We start from the raw sequence: 12562 nt of genomic DNA on the forward strand, positions 1-12562 counted from the left end.
ATAGCTTACTTTAGTGAGAAACTTTCCGGAGCGCAACTCAACTATCCCATCTATGACAAAGAGCTATATGCTTTAGTCCGTGTTTTACATGAATGGGAACATTACCTTCGTCCCCACGAGTTTATCATTCATACCGATCATGAGATCCTCAAGTATCTCAAGGGTCAAACTAAGTTGAACAAGCGTCATGCTAAATGGAGTGAATTCATTGAGTCTTTTCCCTATGTCATCAAGTACATCAAGGGTAAAGAAAACATCGTCGCGGATGCTCTTTCCCGCATATGCATGCTAGTCACGCAACTTGAGTTAGATGTCATTGGCTTCGAGCATATCAAAGAATTGTATGAGCATGATGACACTTTTGCCACTCCTTATGCCAAGTGTTTGTCGAATACATCATGGGAACGCTATTACATCAAAGACGGCTATCTTATGCGAGCTAACAAACTTTGCATCCCCAAGTCGTCCCTTCGTTTATTGCTTTTGCAGGAATCACATGGAGGAGGATTAATGGGACACTTTGGACGCGAGAAGACATTCGCCACATTCTCGAAGAGATACTTTTGGCCAAAGATATTTCGGGACGTCAATCGCTTCACCAACCGATGTTCGACATGCCGCAAAGCTAAGTCCAAAGCTCAATCTCATGGCCTCTATATGCCTCTACCGATTCTATACCAACCATGGGAAGACATAAGCATGGACTTTGTACTTGGTTTGCCAAAAACTAGCAATGAGAAAGATTCCATATTTGTCGTTGTGGACCGTTTCTCCAAAATGGCACATTTTATTCCTTGTCACAAGATAGATGATGCTTCACATGCTGCTAATCTCTTTTGTAGGGAAATATTGCATCTCCATGGTGTGCCAAAGACAATTGTCTCAGACCGCGACGTCAAGTTCCTTAGCTACTTTTGGAAGACTCTATGCGCCAAGCTCGGAATCAAGCTACTCTTCTCCATGGTATACCATCCTCAAACCGACGGTCAAACGGAGGTGACAAACCGCACACTATCCGCTCTACTTCGAGTACTCATCAAGAAGAACATCAAGGAGTGGGAGGAGTGCCTACCTATCGCCGAGTTCGCCTACAACCGATCAAGACACTCAACAACCGGCAAGTCGCCTTTCGAGGTCGTTTACGGATTCAACCCATTGTCACCATTGGACATTCTTCCTCTACCACTCCAAGAGCGCATCAATTTGGACGCAAGTGCGTGTGTGACACAAATCAAGAAGATGCATGAAGATACAAGAAACACCATCGAGCGCCAAGTTCAACGCCTTGCGACCAAGCTAAACTTCAACAAGCAACATATGGTCTTCAACATTGGTGATCGAGTGTGGCTACACCTTCGCAAGGACCGCTTCCCACAAGAACGCAAATCCAAGCTTCGTCCACGAGCGGATGGACCCTTCAAGGTGCTTGCACGCTACAACGACAATGCTTACAAGATCGACCTTCCACGCGACAAGTACAACATGAGTGACATCTTCAACGTCAAAGATCTCTCTCCTTTCCATGGTGATGAAGATTTTGATCCGAGGACGGATCTTCCCCAAGGGAGGGGAGATGATGCGGAGCATCCCAAGGTCATCCCCATGGACCTACCATCGTCTCATCAAGTGCCTACCGGACCCATGACTCGATCACGTGCAAGAGCCCTTGAAACCGAGGTGACATCTCTCCTCTCACAATCCCACTTCGATGCGCATGAAGCATGGCTACTACCTCATATGGCTACTTTGTGCATACTCAGGTACGATGGAGAAGCTAAGGAGCAAGGACAAGAAGAAGAGGAAGATGGACCAGAAGACGGAGAAGAAGAAGGGATGCAGGAAAAGTCCCAGCCACCGGACAACCGGCCGGGACCGGACGTCCGGCGCCTGAAGCCTCAGCCGAACCCCAGCGAGCGGACGTCCGGCCCAGACCGGACGACCGGTGCCCCTGCACCCGAAGCGAACGAGCGGACGTCCGGTCCGGACCGGACGACCGGCGCACCAGCACCAGAGCCAACATCAGCGGAAGTCCGGAGCCTCCGGACGTCCGGCACCCCCATCACAGAGCAGAACCAGTGGACGACCGGAGGACACCGGACGTCCGGCAACTCCTGAGACACCGGACGACCGGTCCCCAGCGGACGTCCGGTACCTGGCTGCGTCCAGATTCGGGCCCGAGGCCCATGTACCCATTCACTTCGCCCCCTTTTGCACTTAGACTATAAATAGACCCCCCATTCATCCTAGCTCGGGTAGCATTGGTTTATCTCATACTGCGAGATAGAGCTTCGCTCATCCATACCGATCTCCTCCTCGAGAGAGACTGCGGCCCCTCTTCGAAGAAGATCAACTTGGATTCAAGACCCCCCTCTTGGGCGGCCCCATCAAGACCTCCTTCTAGGAGAAGAACCGGTTACTTGTATCGTCCTTTGTTGACCTTGGATCATCGTGTATCTCTCTGTGTTTCGAGGATCTAGCACATGTGTAATCAAATCTTGTTGGTTTGAGTGATTCTCTCATGTTTTCCCTCGTGAATCCCCCTCGTGTTCTTCGCGTTTCTCTTTGGGATCCGCTCCTTTCGTGAAAGATCGGCCATCTAGGGTTTCACCCTACATCATCATTGCAAGTAAATGGTTTGGTCTTAGATGGCCAAACAAATTTAGTAGCATAAATATTACCCTCATCGTCTGAGTGCTCACTATCATACTCAACCATATTCATCTTAGGGCGATTAGTTTTATACCTATGCACCTCTTTAAGATCTTTGCTTCGACTTTCTTCAACCAACGCCCTTTGTAATACTGATATTTAAAAACTCATAGCCATCTAGCATTTCTTTAATGTGAGTTCTCAAACCACTAAGCACAAGATCAGCCAAATCTCTCTCGGTTATCACCAAACTATAGCATCGGTTTTTTGAATCTCTAAATCTCTTGACGTAATCGGAAACCAATTCATTATGCTTTTTTTCTAATCGATGTAAGATGTGACAACTTAAGCTCATTATCGCCACTATAAAAATGATCATGATTTTTTTTCTAGTTGCGACCATAAACGAATAGAACCATGTGGTAAAACGACAAACCATGAAAATGCGGTACCGGTTAAAGATAAAGGAAATAAACACACTTTCAATTCATTTAGTGAGTTTGCTTCACCCAATTGTGCCAAGTATTGACTAACATGCTCCCATGTGGTTTTTATGCCCTCTCCATTAAACTTAACAAAATCTGAAATTTTATATCCCAAAGGGCATTGAATTGCATCAAAGTATTCTGGATATGGCTTTTGGTAAATACGGTTCCTTGGTAACTCAACTCCAAAATTCTCTCGGAGCATCTTAGCCATCTCCTCTCTAAGATTAGCTAGACCATCATCCACAGTGGACGATGAAGCTTGTGGCAGTGGCATAGGAGGAGCAGGATTAGTAGCTGCAGGTGTGAATTATGGCATGTATGCGGAATTGTAATTCGGCAATGATCTAACAACGTTTGCACTTGTAGATAGGGTTTGGTTCAGCGTCACCACCGAACTTGGCATACTCATGATAGGATTAATGGGTGCAGCAACAATTTGATTTGTTGGGCTAGGAAAATAATTCATCTGCACGGGAGGCACCGATGAAATAGGTAAAGTTGGATTAGGGATTTCTGCGGTAGTAGGCACACCAACATTACCACTAGATGATTGAGGCATTTTTTGAGCATTACTATTTTCCAAGAAAATTTGGTATAAAACATTATTGCTATCAGTAATGCGACTATCAGTTTCAGCCCATACCTGAGGGAAGAAAGCATTACTCATAGAGGGTTTAACTTGTTCGGTCTGAAGAGGGGGGAACTTGATTTCTCCAATGGGAGTGATATTTGAAGGAAATATGCCCTAGAGGCAATAATAAAGTTATTATTTATTTCCTTATATCATGATAAATGTTTATTATTCATGCTAGAATTGTATTAACCGAAAACATAATACATGTGTGAATACATAGACAAACAGAGTGTCACTAGTATGCCTCTACTTGACTAGTTCGTTAATCATAGATGGTTATGTTTCCTAACCATGGACAAAGAGTTGTTATTTGATTAACGGGATCACATCATTAGGTGAATGATCTGATTGACATGACCCATTCCATTAGCTTAGCACCCGATTGTTTAGTATGTTGTTATTGCTTTCTTCATGACTTATACATGTTCCTATGACTATGAGATTATGCAACTCCCGTTTGCCGGAAGAACACTTTGTGTGCTACCAAACGTCACAACGTAACTGGGTGATTATAAAGGTGCTCTACAGGTGTCTCCAAAGGTACATGTTGGGTTGGCGTATTTCGAGATTAGGATTTGTCACTCCGATTGTCGGAGAGGTATCTCTGGGCCCTCTCGGTAATGCACATCACATAAGCCTTGCAAGCATTGCAACTAATGAGTTAGTTGTGAGATGATGTATTATGGAACGAGTAAAGAGACTTGCCGGTAACGAGATTGAACTAGGTATTGAGATATCGACGATCGAATCTCGGGCAAGTAACATACCGATGACAAAGGGAACAACGTATGTTGTTATGCGGTCTGACCGATAAAGATCTTCGTAGAATATGTGGGAGCCAATATGAGCATCCAGGTTCCGCTATTGGTTATTGACCGGAGACATGTCTCGGTCATGTCTACATTGTTCTCGAACCCGTAGGGTCCGCACGCTTAAGGTTTCGATGACAGTTATATTATGAGTTTATGAGTTTTGATGTACCGAAGTTGGTTCGGAGTCCCGGATATGATCGCGGACATAACAAGGAGTCTCGAAATGGTCGAGACATAAATATTGATATATTGGACGGCTATATTCGGACACCGGAAGTGTTCCGGGGAAGTTTCGGATAAAACCGGAGTACCGGGGGGTTACCGGAACCCCCCGGGGGGTTAATGGGCCTCATGGGTCTAAAGTGGAGAAGAGGAGGGGCTGCCAGGGCAGGCCGCGTGCCCCCTCTCCCCCTAGTCCTAATTGGACAAGGAGGGAGGGGCGGCGCCCCCCTTTCCTTCCTCTCCTCTCTCCCTTCCTTCCCTCTCTCCTACTTGGACAAGGAAAGGGAGGGGAGTCCTACTCCCGGTAGGAGTAGGACTCCTCCTGCGTGCCTCCTACTAGGGCCGGCCACACCCCCCCTTGGCTCCTTTATATACGGAGGCAGGGGGCACCCCTAGACACACAAGTTGATACACGTGATCGTTTTCTTAGCCGTGTGCGGTGCCCCCTTCCACCATAATCCTCGATAATATTGTAGTGGTGCTTAGGTAAAGCCCTGCGACGGTAGAACATCAAGATCGTCACTACGCCGTCGTGCTGACGGAACTCTTCCCCGACACTTTGCTAGATCGGAGTCCGGGGATCGTCATCGAGCTTAACGTGTGCTAAAACTCGGAGGTGTCGTAGTTTCGGTGCTTGATCGGTCGGGCCGTGAAGACGTACGACTACATCAACCGCGTTGTGCTAATGCTTCCGCTATCGGTCTACGAGGGTACGTAGACAACACTCTCCCCTCTCGTTGCTATGCATCACCATGATCTTGCGTGTGCGTAGGAATTTTTTTGAAATTACTACGTTCCCCAACAGTGGCATCCGAGCCTAGGTTTTATGTGTTGATGTTATATGCACGAGTAGAACACAAGTGAGTTGTGGGTGATATAAGTCATACTGCTTACCAGCATGTCATACTTTGGTTCGGCGGTATTGTTGGATGAAGCGGCCCGGACCGACATTACGCGTACGCTTACGCGAGACTGGTTCTACCGACGTGCTTTGCACACAGGTGGCTGGCGGGTGTCAGTTTCTCCAACTTTAGTTGAACCGAGTGTGGCTACGCCCGGTCCTTGCGAAGGTTAAAACAACGCCAACTTGACAAACTATCATTGTGGTTTTGATGCGTAGGTAAGATTGGTTCTTGCTTAAGCCCGTAGCAGCCACGTAAAACCTGCAACAAACAAAGTAGAGGACGTCTAACTTGTTTTTGCAGGGCATGTTGTGATGTGATATGGTCAAGGCATGATGCTAAATTTTATTGTATGAGATAATCATGTTTTGTAACCAAGTTATCGGCAACTGGCAGGAGCCATATGGTTGTCGCTTTATTGTATGCAATGCAATCGCCCTGTAATGCTTTACTTTATCACTAAGCGGTAGCAATAGTCGTAGAAGCATAAGATTGGCGAGACGACAACGATGCTACGATGGAGATCAAGGTGTCGCGCCGGTGACGATGGTGATCATGACGGTGCTTCGGAGATGGAGATCACAAGCACAAGATGATGATGGCCATATCATATCACTTATATTGATTGCATGTGATGTTTATCTTTTATGCATCTTATCTTGCTTTGATTGACGGTAGCATTATAAGATGATCTCTCACTAAATTTCAAGATAAAAAGTGTTCTCCCTGAGTATGCACCATTGCCAAAGTTTGTCGTGCCCAGACACCACGTGATGATCGGGTGTGATAAGCTCTACGTCCATCTACAATGGGTGCAAGCCAGTTTTGCACACGCAGAATACTCAGGTTATACTTGACGAGCCTAGCATTTGCGGATATGGCCTCGGAACACTGAGACCGAAAGGTCGAGCGTGAATCATATAGTAGATATGATCAACATAGCGATGTTCACCATTCAAAACTACTCCATTTCACGTGATGATCGGTTATGGTTTAGTTGATTTGGATCACGTAATCACTTAGAAGATTAGAGGGATGTCTTTCTAAGTGGGAGTTCTTAAGTAATATGATTAATTGAACTTAAATTTATCATGAACTTAGTCCTGGTAGTATTTTGCAATTTATGTTGTAAATCAATAGCTCGCGTTGTTGCTTCCGTGTGTTTATTTTGATATGTTCCTAGAGAAAATTGTGTTGAAAGATGTTAGTAGCAAAGATGCGGATTGGATCTGTGATCTGAGGTTTATCCTCATTGCTGCACAGAAGAATTATGTCCTTTATGCACCGCTAGGTGACAGACCTATTGCAGGAGCAGATGCAGACGTTATGAACGTTTGGCTAGCTCAATATGATGACTACTTGATAGTTTAGTGCACCATGCTTAATGGCTTAGAATCGGGACTTCAAAGACGTTTTGAACGTCATGGACCATATGAGATGTTCCAGGAGGTGAAGTTAATATTTCAAGCAAATACCCGAGTTGAGAGATATGAAGTCTCCAACAAGTTCTATAGCTAAAAGATGGAGGAGAATCGCTCAACTAGTGAGAATGTGCTTAGATTGTCTGGGTACTACAATCGCTTGAATCAAGTGGGAGTTAATCTTCTAGATAAGATAGTGATTGACAGAATTCTCTAGGCACCATCACCAAGTTAGTAGAACTTCCTGATAAACTATAGTATGCAAGGGATGACGAAAACAAATCCCGAGCTTTTCATGATGATGAAATCGATGAAGGTAGAAATCAAGAAAGAGCATCAAGTGTTGATGGTTGACAAGATCACTAGTTTCAAGAAAAGGGCAAAGGGAAAAGGGGAACTTCAAGAAAAACAGCAAGCAAGTTGCTGCTCAAGTGAAGAAGCCCAAGTCTGGTCCTAAGCCTGAGACTAAGTGCTTCTACTACAAAGGGACTGGTCACTGGAAGCGGAACTACCCAAGTGATTGGCAGATAAGAAGGATGGCAAAGTGAACATAAGTATATTTGATATACATGTTATTGATGTGTACTTTACTAGTATTTATAGCAACCCCTCAGTATTTGATACTAGTTCAGTTGCTAAGAGTAGTAACTCGAAACGGGAGTTGCAGAATGAACAGAGACTAGTTAAGGGTGAAGTGACGATGTGTGTTGGAAGAGGTTCCAAGATTGATATGATCATCATCTCACACTCCCTATACTTTCGGGATTAGTGTTGAACCTAAATAAGTGTTATTTGGTGTTTGCGTTGAGCATAAATATGATTTGATCATGTTTATTGCAATACGGTTATTCATTTAAGTAAGAGAATAAATTGTTGTTCTGTTTACATGGATAAAACCTTATATGGTTACACACCCAATGAAAATGGTTCGTTGGATCTCGATCGTAGTGATACACATATTCATAATATTGAAACCAAAAGATGCAAAGTTAATAATGATAGTGCAACTCATTTGTGGCACTGCCGTTTAGGTCATATTGGTGTAAAGCGCATGAAGAAACTCCATGCTGATGGACTTTTGGAATAACTTGATTATGAATCAGTTGATGCTTACGAACCATGCCTCTGGGCAAGATGACTAAGACTCCGTTCTCCGGATCAATGCAGCAAGCAACAGATTTGTTGGAAATCATGCATACTGTTGTATGTGGACCGATGAATATTGAAGCTCGCAGCAGGTATCATTATTTTCTGATCTTCACAGATGATTTGAGCAGATATGAGTATATCTACTTGATGAAACACAAGTCTGAAATATTTGAAAACGTTCAAAGAATTTCAGAGTGAAGTGGAGAATCATCGTAACAAAAATAAAAGTTTCTACGATATGATCGCAGAAGTAAAATATTTGAGTTACGAGTTTGGCCTTCAGTTAAAAACAATGTGAAATAGTTTCACTACTCACGCCACCTGGAACACCACAATGTAATGGTGTGTTCGAAAGTCATAACCGTATTTTATTAGATATGGTGCGATCTACGATGTCTCTTACCGATTTACCACTATCCTTTTTGGGGTTATGCATTAGAGACAGCTGCATTCATGTTAAATAGGGCACCATCTAAATCCATTGAGACGACACCGTATGAACTATGGTTTGGCAAGAAACCTAAGCTGTCGTTTCTTAAAGTTTGAGGTTGCAATGCTTATGTGAAAAAGTTTCAACCTGATAAGCTCAAACTCAAATCGGAGAAGTGTGTCTTCATAGGATACCAAAAAGAAAATGTTGGGTACACCTTCTATCATAGATCTGAAGGCAAGATATTCGTTGCTTTGAATGGATCCTTTCTAGAGAAGGAGTTTCTCTCGAAAGAAGTGAGTGGGAGGAAAGTAGAACTTGATGAGGTAACTGTACCTGCTCCCTTATTGGAAAGTAGTACATCACAGAAACCGGTTTCTGTGACACCTAAACCAATTAGTGAGGAAGTTAATGATGATGATCATAGAACTTCAGATCAAGTTGCTACTGAACCTCGTAGATCAAACAGAGTAAGATCCGCACCAGAGTGGTATGGTAATCCTGTTCTGGAAGTCATGCTATTAGATCATGATGAACCTACGAACTATGAAGAAGCAATGGTGAGCCCAGATTCCGCGAAATGGCTTGAAGCCATGAAATCTAAGATGGGATCCATGTATGAGAACAAAGTGTGGACTTTGGTTGACTTGCCCGATGATCGGCAAGCAATTGAGAATAAATGGATCTTCAAGAAGAAGACTGACGATGCCGGTAATGTTACTGTCTACAAAGCTCGACTTGTTGCAAAAGGTTTTCGACAAGTTCAAGGGATTGACTACGATGAGACCTTCTCACCCGTAGCGATGCTTAAGTCTGTCCGAATCATGTTAGCAATTTTCGCATTTTATAATTATGAAATTTGGCAAATGGATGTCAAAACTGCATTCCTGAATGGATTTCTGGAAGAAGAGTTGTATATGATGCAACCAGAAGGTTTTGTCGATCCAAAGGGAGCTAACAAAGTGTGCAAGCTCCAGCGATCCATTTATGGACTGGTGCAAGCCTCTCGGAGTTGGAATAAATGCTTTGATAGTGTGATCAAAGCATTTGGTTTTATACAGACTTTTGGTGAAGCCTGTATTTACAAGAAAGTGAGTGGGAGCACTACAGCATTTCTGATAAGTATATGCTAATGACATATTGTTGATCGGAAATAATGTATAATTATTCTGCAAAGCATAAAGGAGTGTTTTGAAAGAAGTTTTTCAAAGAAAGACCTCGATGAAGCTGCTTACATATTGAGCATCAAGATCTATAGAGATAGATCAAGACGCTTGATAAGTTTTTTTCAATGAGTACATACCTTGACAAGATTTTGAAGTAGTTCAAAATGGAACAGTCAAAGAAAGAGTTCTTGCCTGTGTTACAAGGTGTGAAATTGAGTAAGACTCAAAGCCCGACCACGGCAGAAGATAGAAAGAGAATGAAAGTCATTCCCTATGCCTCAGCCATAGGTTCTATAAAGTATGCCATGCTGTGTACCTATTGTATACCCTACATTGTTTTTGGCAAGGGAGTACAATAGTGATCTAGGAGTAGATCACTGGACAGCGGTCAAAATTATCCTTAGTTGAATAAGGATATGTTTCTCGATTATGGAGGTGACAAAAGGTTCGTCGTAAAAGGATTACGTTGATACAATATTTTGGCACTGATCCGGATGACTCTAAGTCTTTATCTGGATACATATTGAAAGTGGGAGCAATTAGCTAAAGGAGCTCCGTGCAGAGCATTGTAGACATAGAAATTTGCAAAATACATACGGATCTGAATTTTGGAAGACTCGTTGACTAAGCTTCTCTCACAAAGCAAAACATGATCACACCTTAGTACTCTTTGGGTGTTAATCACATAGCAATGTGAACTAGATTACTGACTCTAGTAAACCCTTTGGGTGTTGGTCACATGTGGATGTGAACTATGGGTGTTAACCACATAAAGATGTGAACTATTGATGTTAAATTACATGGCGATGTGAACTAGATTATTGACTCTAGTGCAAGTGGGAGACTGAAGGAAATATGCCCTAGAGGCAATAATAAAGTTATTATTTATTTCCTTATATCATGATAAATGTTTATTATTCATGCTAGAATTGTATTAACCGGAAACATAATACATGTGTGAATACATAGACAAACAGAGTGTCACTAGTATGCCTCTACTTGACTAGCTCATTAATCAAAGATGGTTATGTTTCCTAACCATGGACAAAGAGTTGTTATTTGATTAACGAGATCACATCATTAGGTGAATGATCTGATTGACATGACCCATTCCATTAGCTTAGCACCCGATCGTTTAGTATGTTGCTATTGCTTTCTTCATGACTTATACATGTTCCTATGACTATGAGATTATGCAACTCCCGTTTGCCAGAAGAACACTTTGTGTGCTACCAAACGTCACAACATAACTGGGTGATTATAAAGGTGCTCTACAGGTGTCTCCAAAGGTACATGTTGGGTTGGCGTATTTCGAGATTAGGATTTGTCACTCCGATTGTCGGAGAGGTATCTCTGGGCCCTCTCGGTAATGCACATCACATAAGCCTTGCAAGCATTGCAACTAATGAGTTAGTTGTGAGATGATGTATTACGGAACGAGTAAAGAGACTTGCCGGTAACGAGATTGAACTAGGTATTGAGATACCGACGATCGAATCTCGGGCAAGTAACATACCGATGACAAAGGGAACAATGTATGTTGTTATGCGGTCTGACTGATAAAGATCTTCGTAGAATATGTGGGAGCCCATATGAGCATCCAGGTTCCGCTATTGGTTATTGACCGGAGACATGTCTCTGTCATGTCTACATTGTTCTCGAACCCGTAGGGTCCGCACGCTTAAGGTTTCGATGACAGTTATATTATGAGTTTATGAGTTTTGATGTACTGAAGTTGGTTCGGAGTCCCGGATATGATCGCGGACATAACGAGGAGTCTCGAAATGGTCGAGACATAAAGATTGATATATTGGATGGCTATATTCGGACACCGGAAGTGTTCCGGGGAAGTTTCGGATAAAACCGGAGTACCGGGGGGTTACCGGAACCCCCCGGGGGGTTAATGGGCCTCATGGGCCTAAAGTGGAGAAGAGGAGGGGCTGCCAGGGCAGGTTGCGCGCCCCCTCTCCCCCTAGTCCGAATTGGACAAGGAGGGAGGGGCGGCGCCCCCCTTTCCTTCCTCTCCTCTCTCCCTTCCTTCCCCCTCTCCTACTTGGACAAGGAAAGGGAGGGGAGTCCTACTCCCCGTAGGAGTAGGACTCCTCCTGCGCGCCTCCTACTAGGGCCGGCTGCACCACCCCCCCCCCCCCCCCTTGGCTCCTTTATATACGGAGGCAGGGGCACCCCTAGACACACAAGTTGATCCACGTGATCGTTTTCTTAGCCGTGTGCGGTGCCCCCTTCCACCATAATCCTCGATAGTATTGTAGTGGTGCTTAGGCGAAGCCCTGCGACGGTAGAACATCAAGATCGTCGCTACGCCGTCGTGCTGACGGAACTCTTCCCCGACACTTTGCTGGATCGGAGTCCGGGGATCGTCATCGAGCTGAACGTGTGCTAAAACTCGGAGGTGCCATAGCTTCGGTGCTTGATCGGTCGGGCCGTGAAGACGTACGACTACATCAACCGCGTTGTCATAACGCTTCCGCTATCGGTCTACGAGGGTACGTAGACAACACTCTCCCCTCTCGTTGCTATGCATCACCATGATATTGCGTGTGCGTAGGAAATTTTTTGAAATTACTACGTTCCCCTGCAATATTGCCTTGACAGTCCTTCTTGAATTTAGCAAGGAACTCCTGCATCTCCTTCTCTTCACGCACCTTCTTGTACTCCTCATAAGCTTGGC

This window comes from Triticum aestivum, chromosome 1A (assembly GCF_018294505.1).
Source record: "Triticum aestivum cultivar Chinese Spring chromosome 1A, IWGSC CS RefSeq v2.1, whole genome shotgun sequence".
In the NCBI taxonomy this organism is placed as follows: domain Eukaryota; kingdom Viridiplantae; phylum Streptophyta; class Magnoliopsida; order Poales; family Poaceae; genus Triticum; species Triticum aestivum.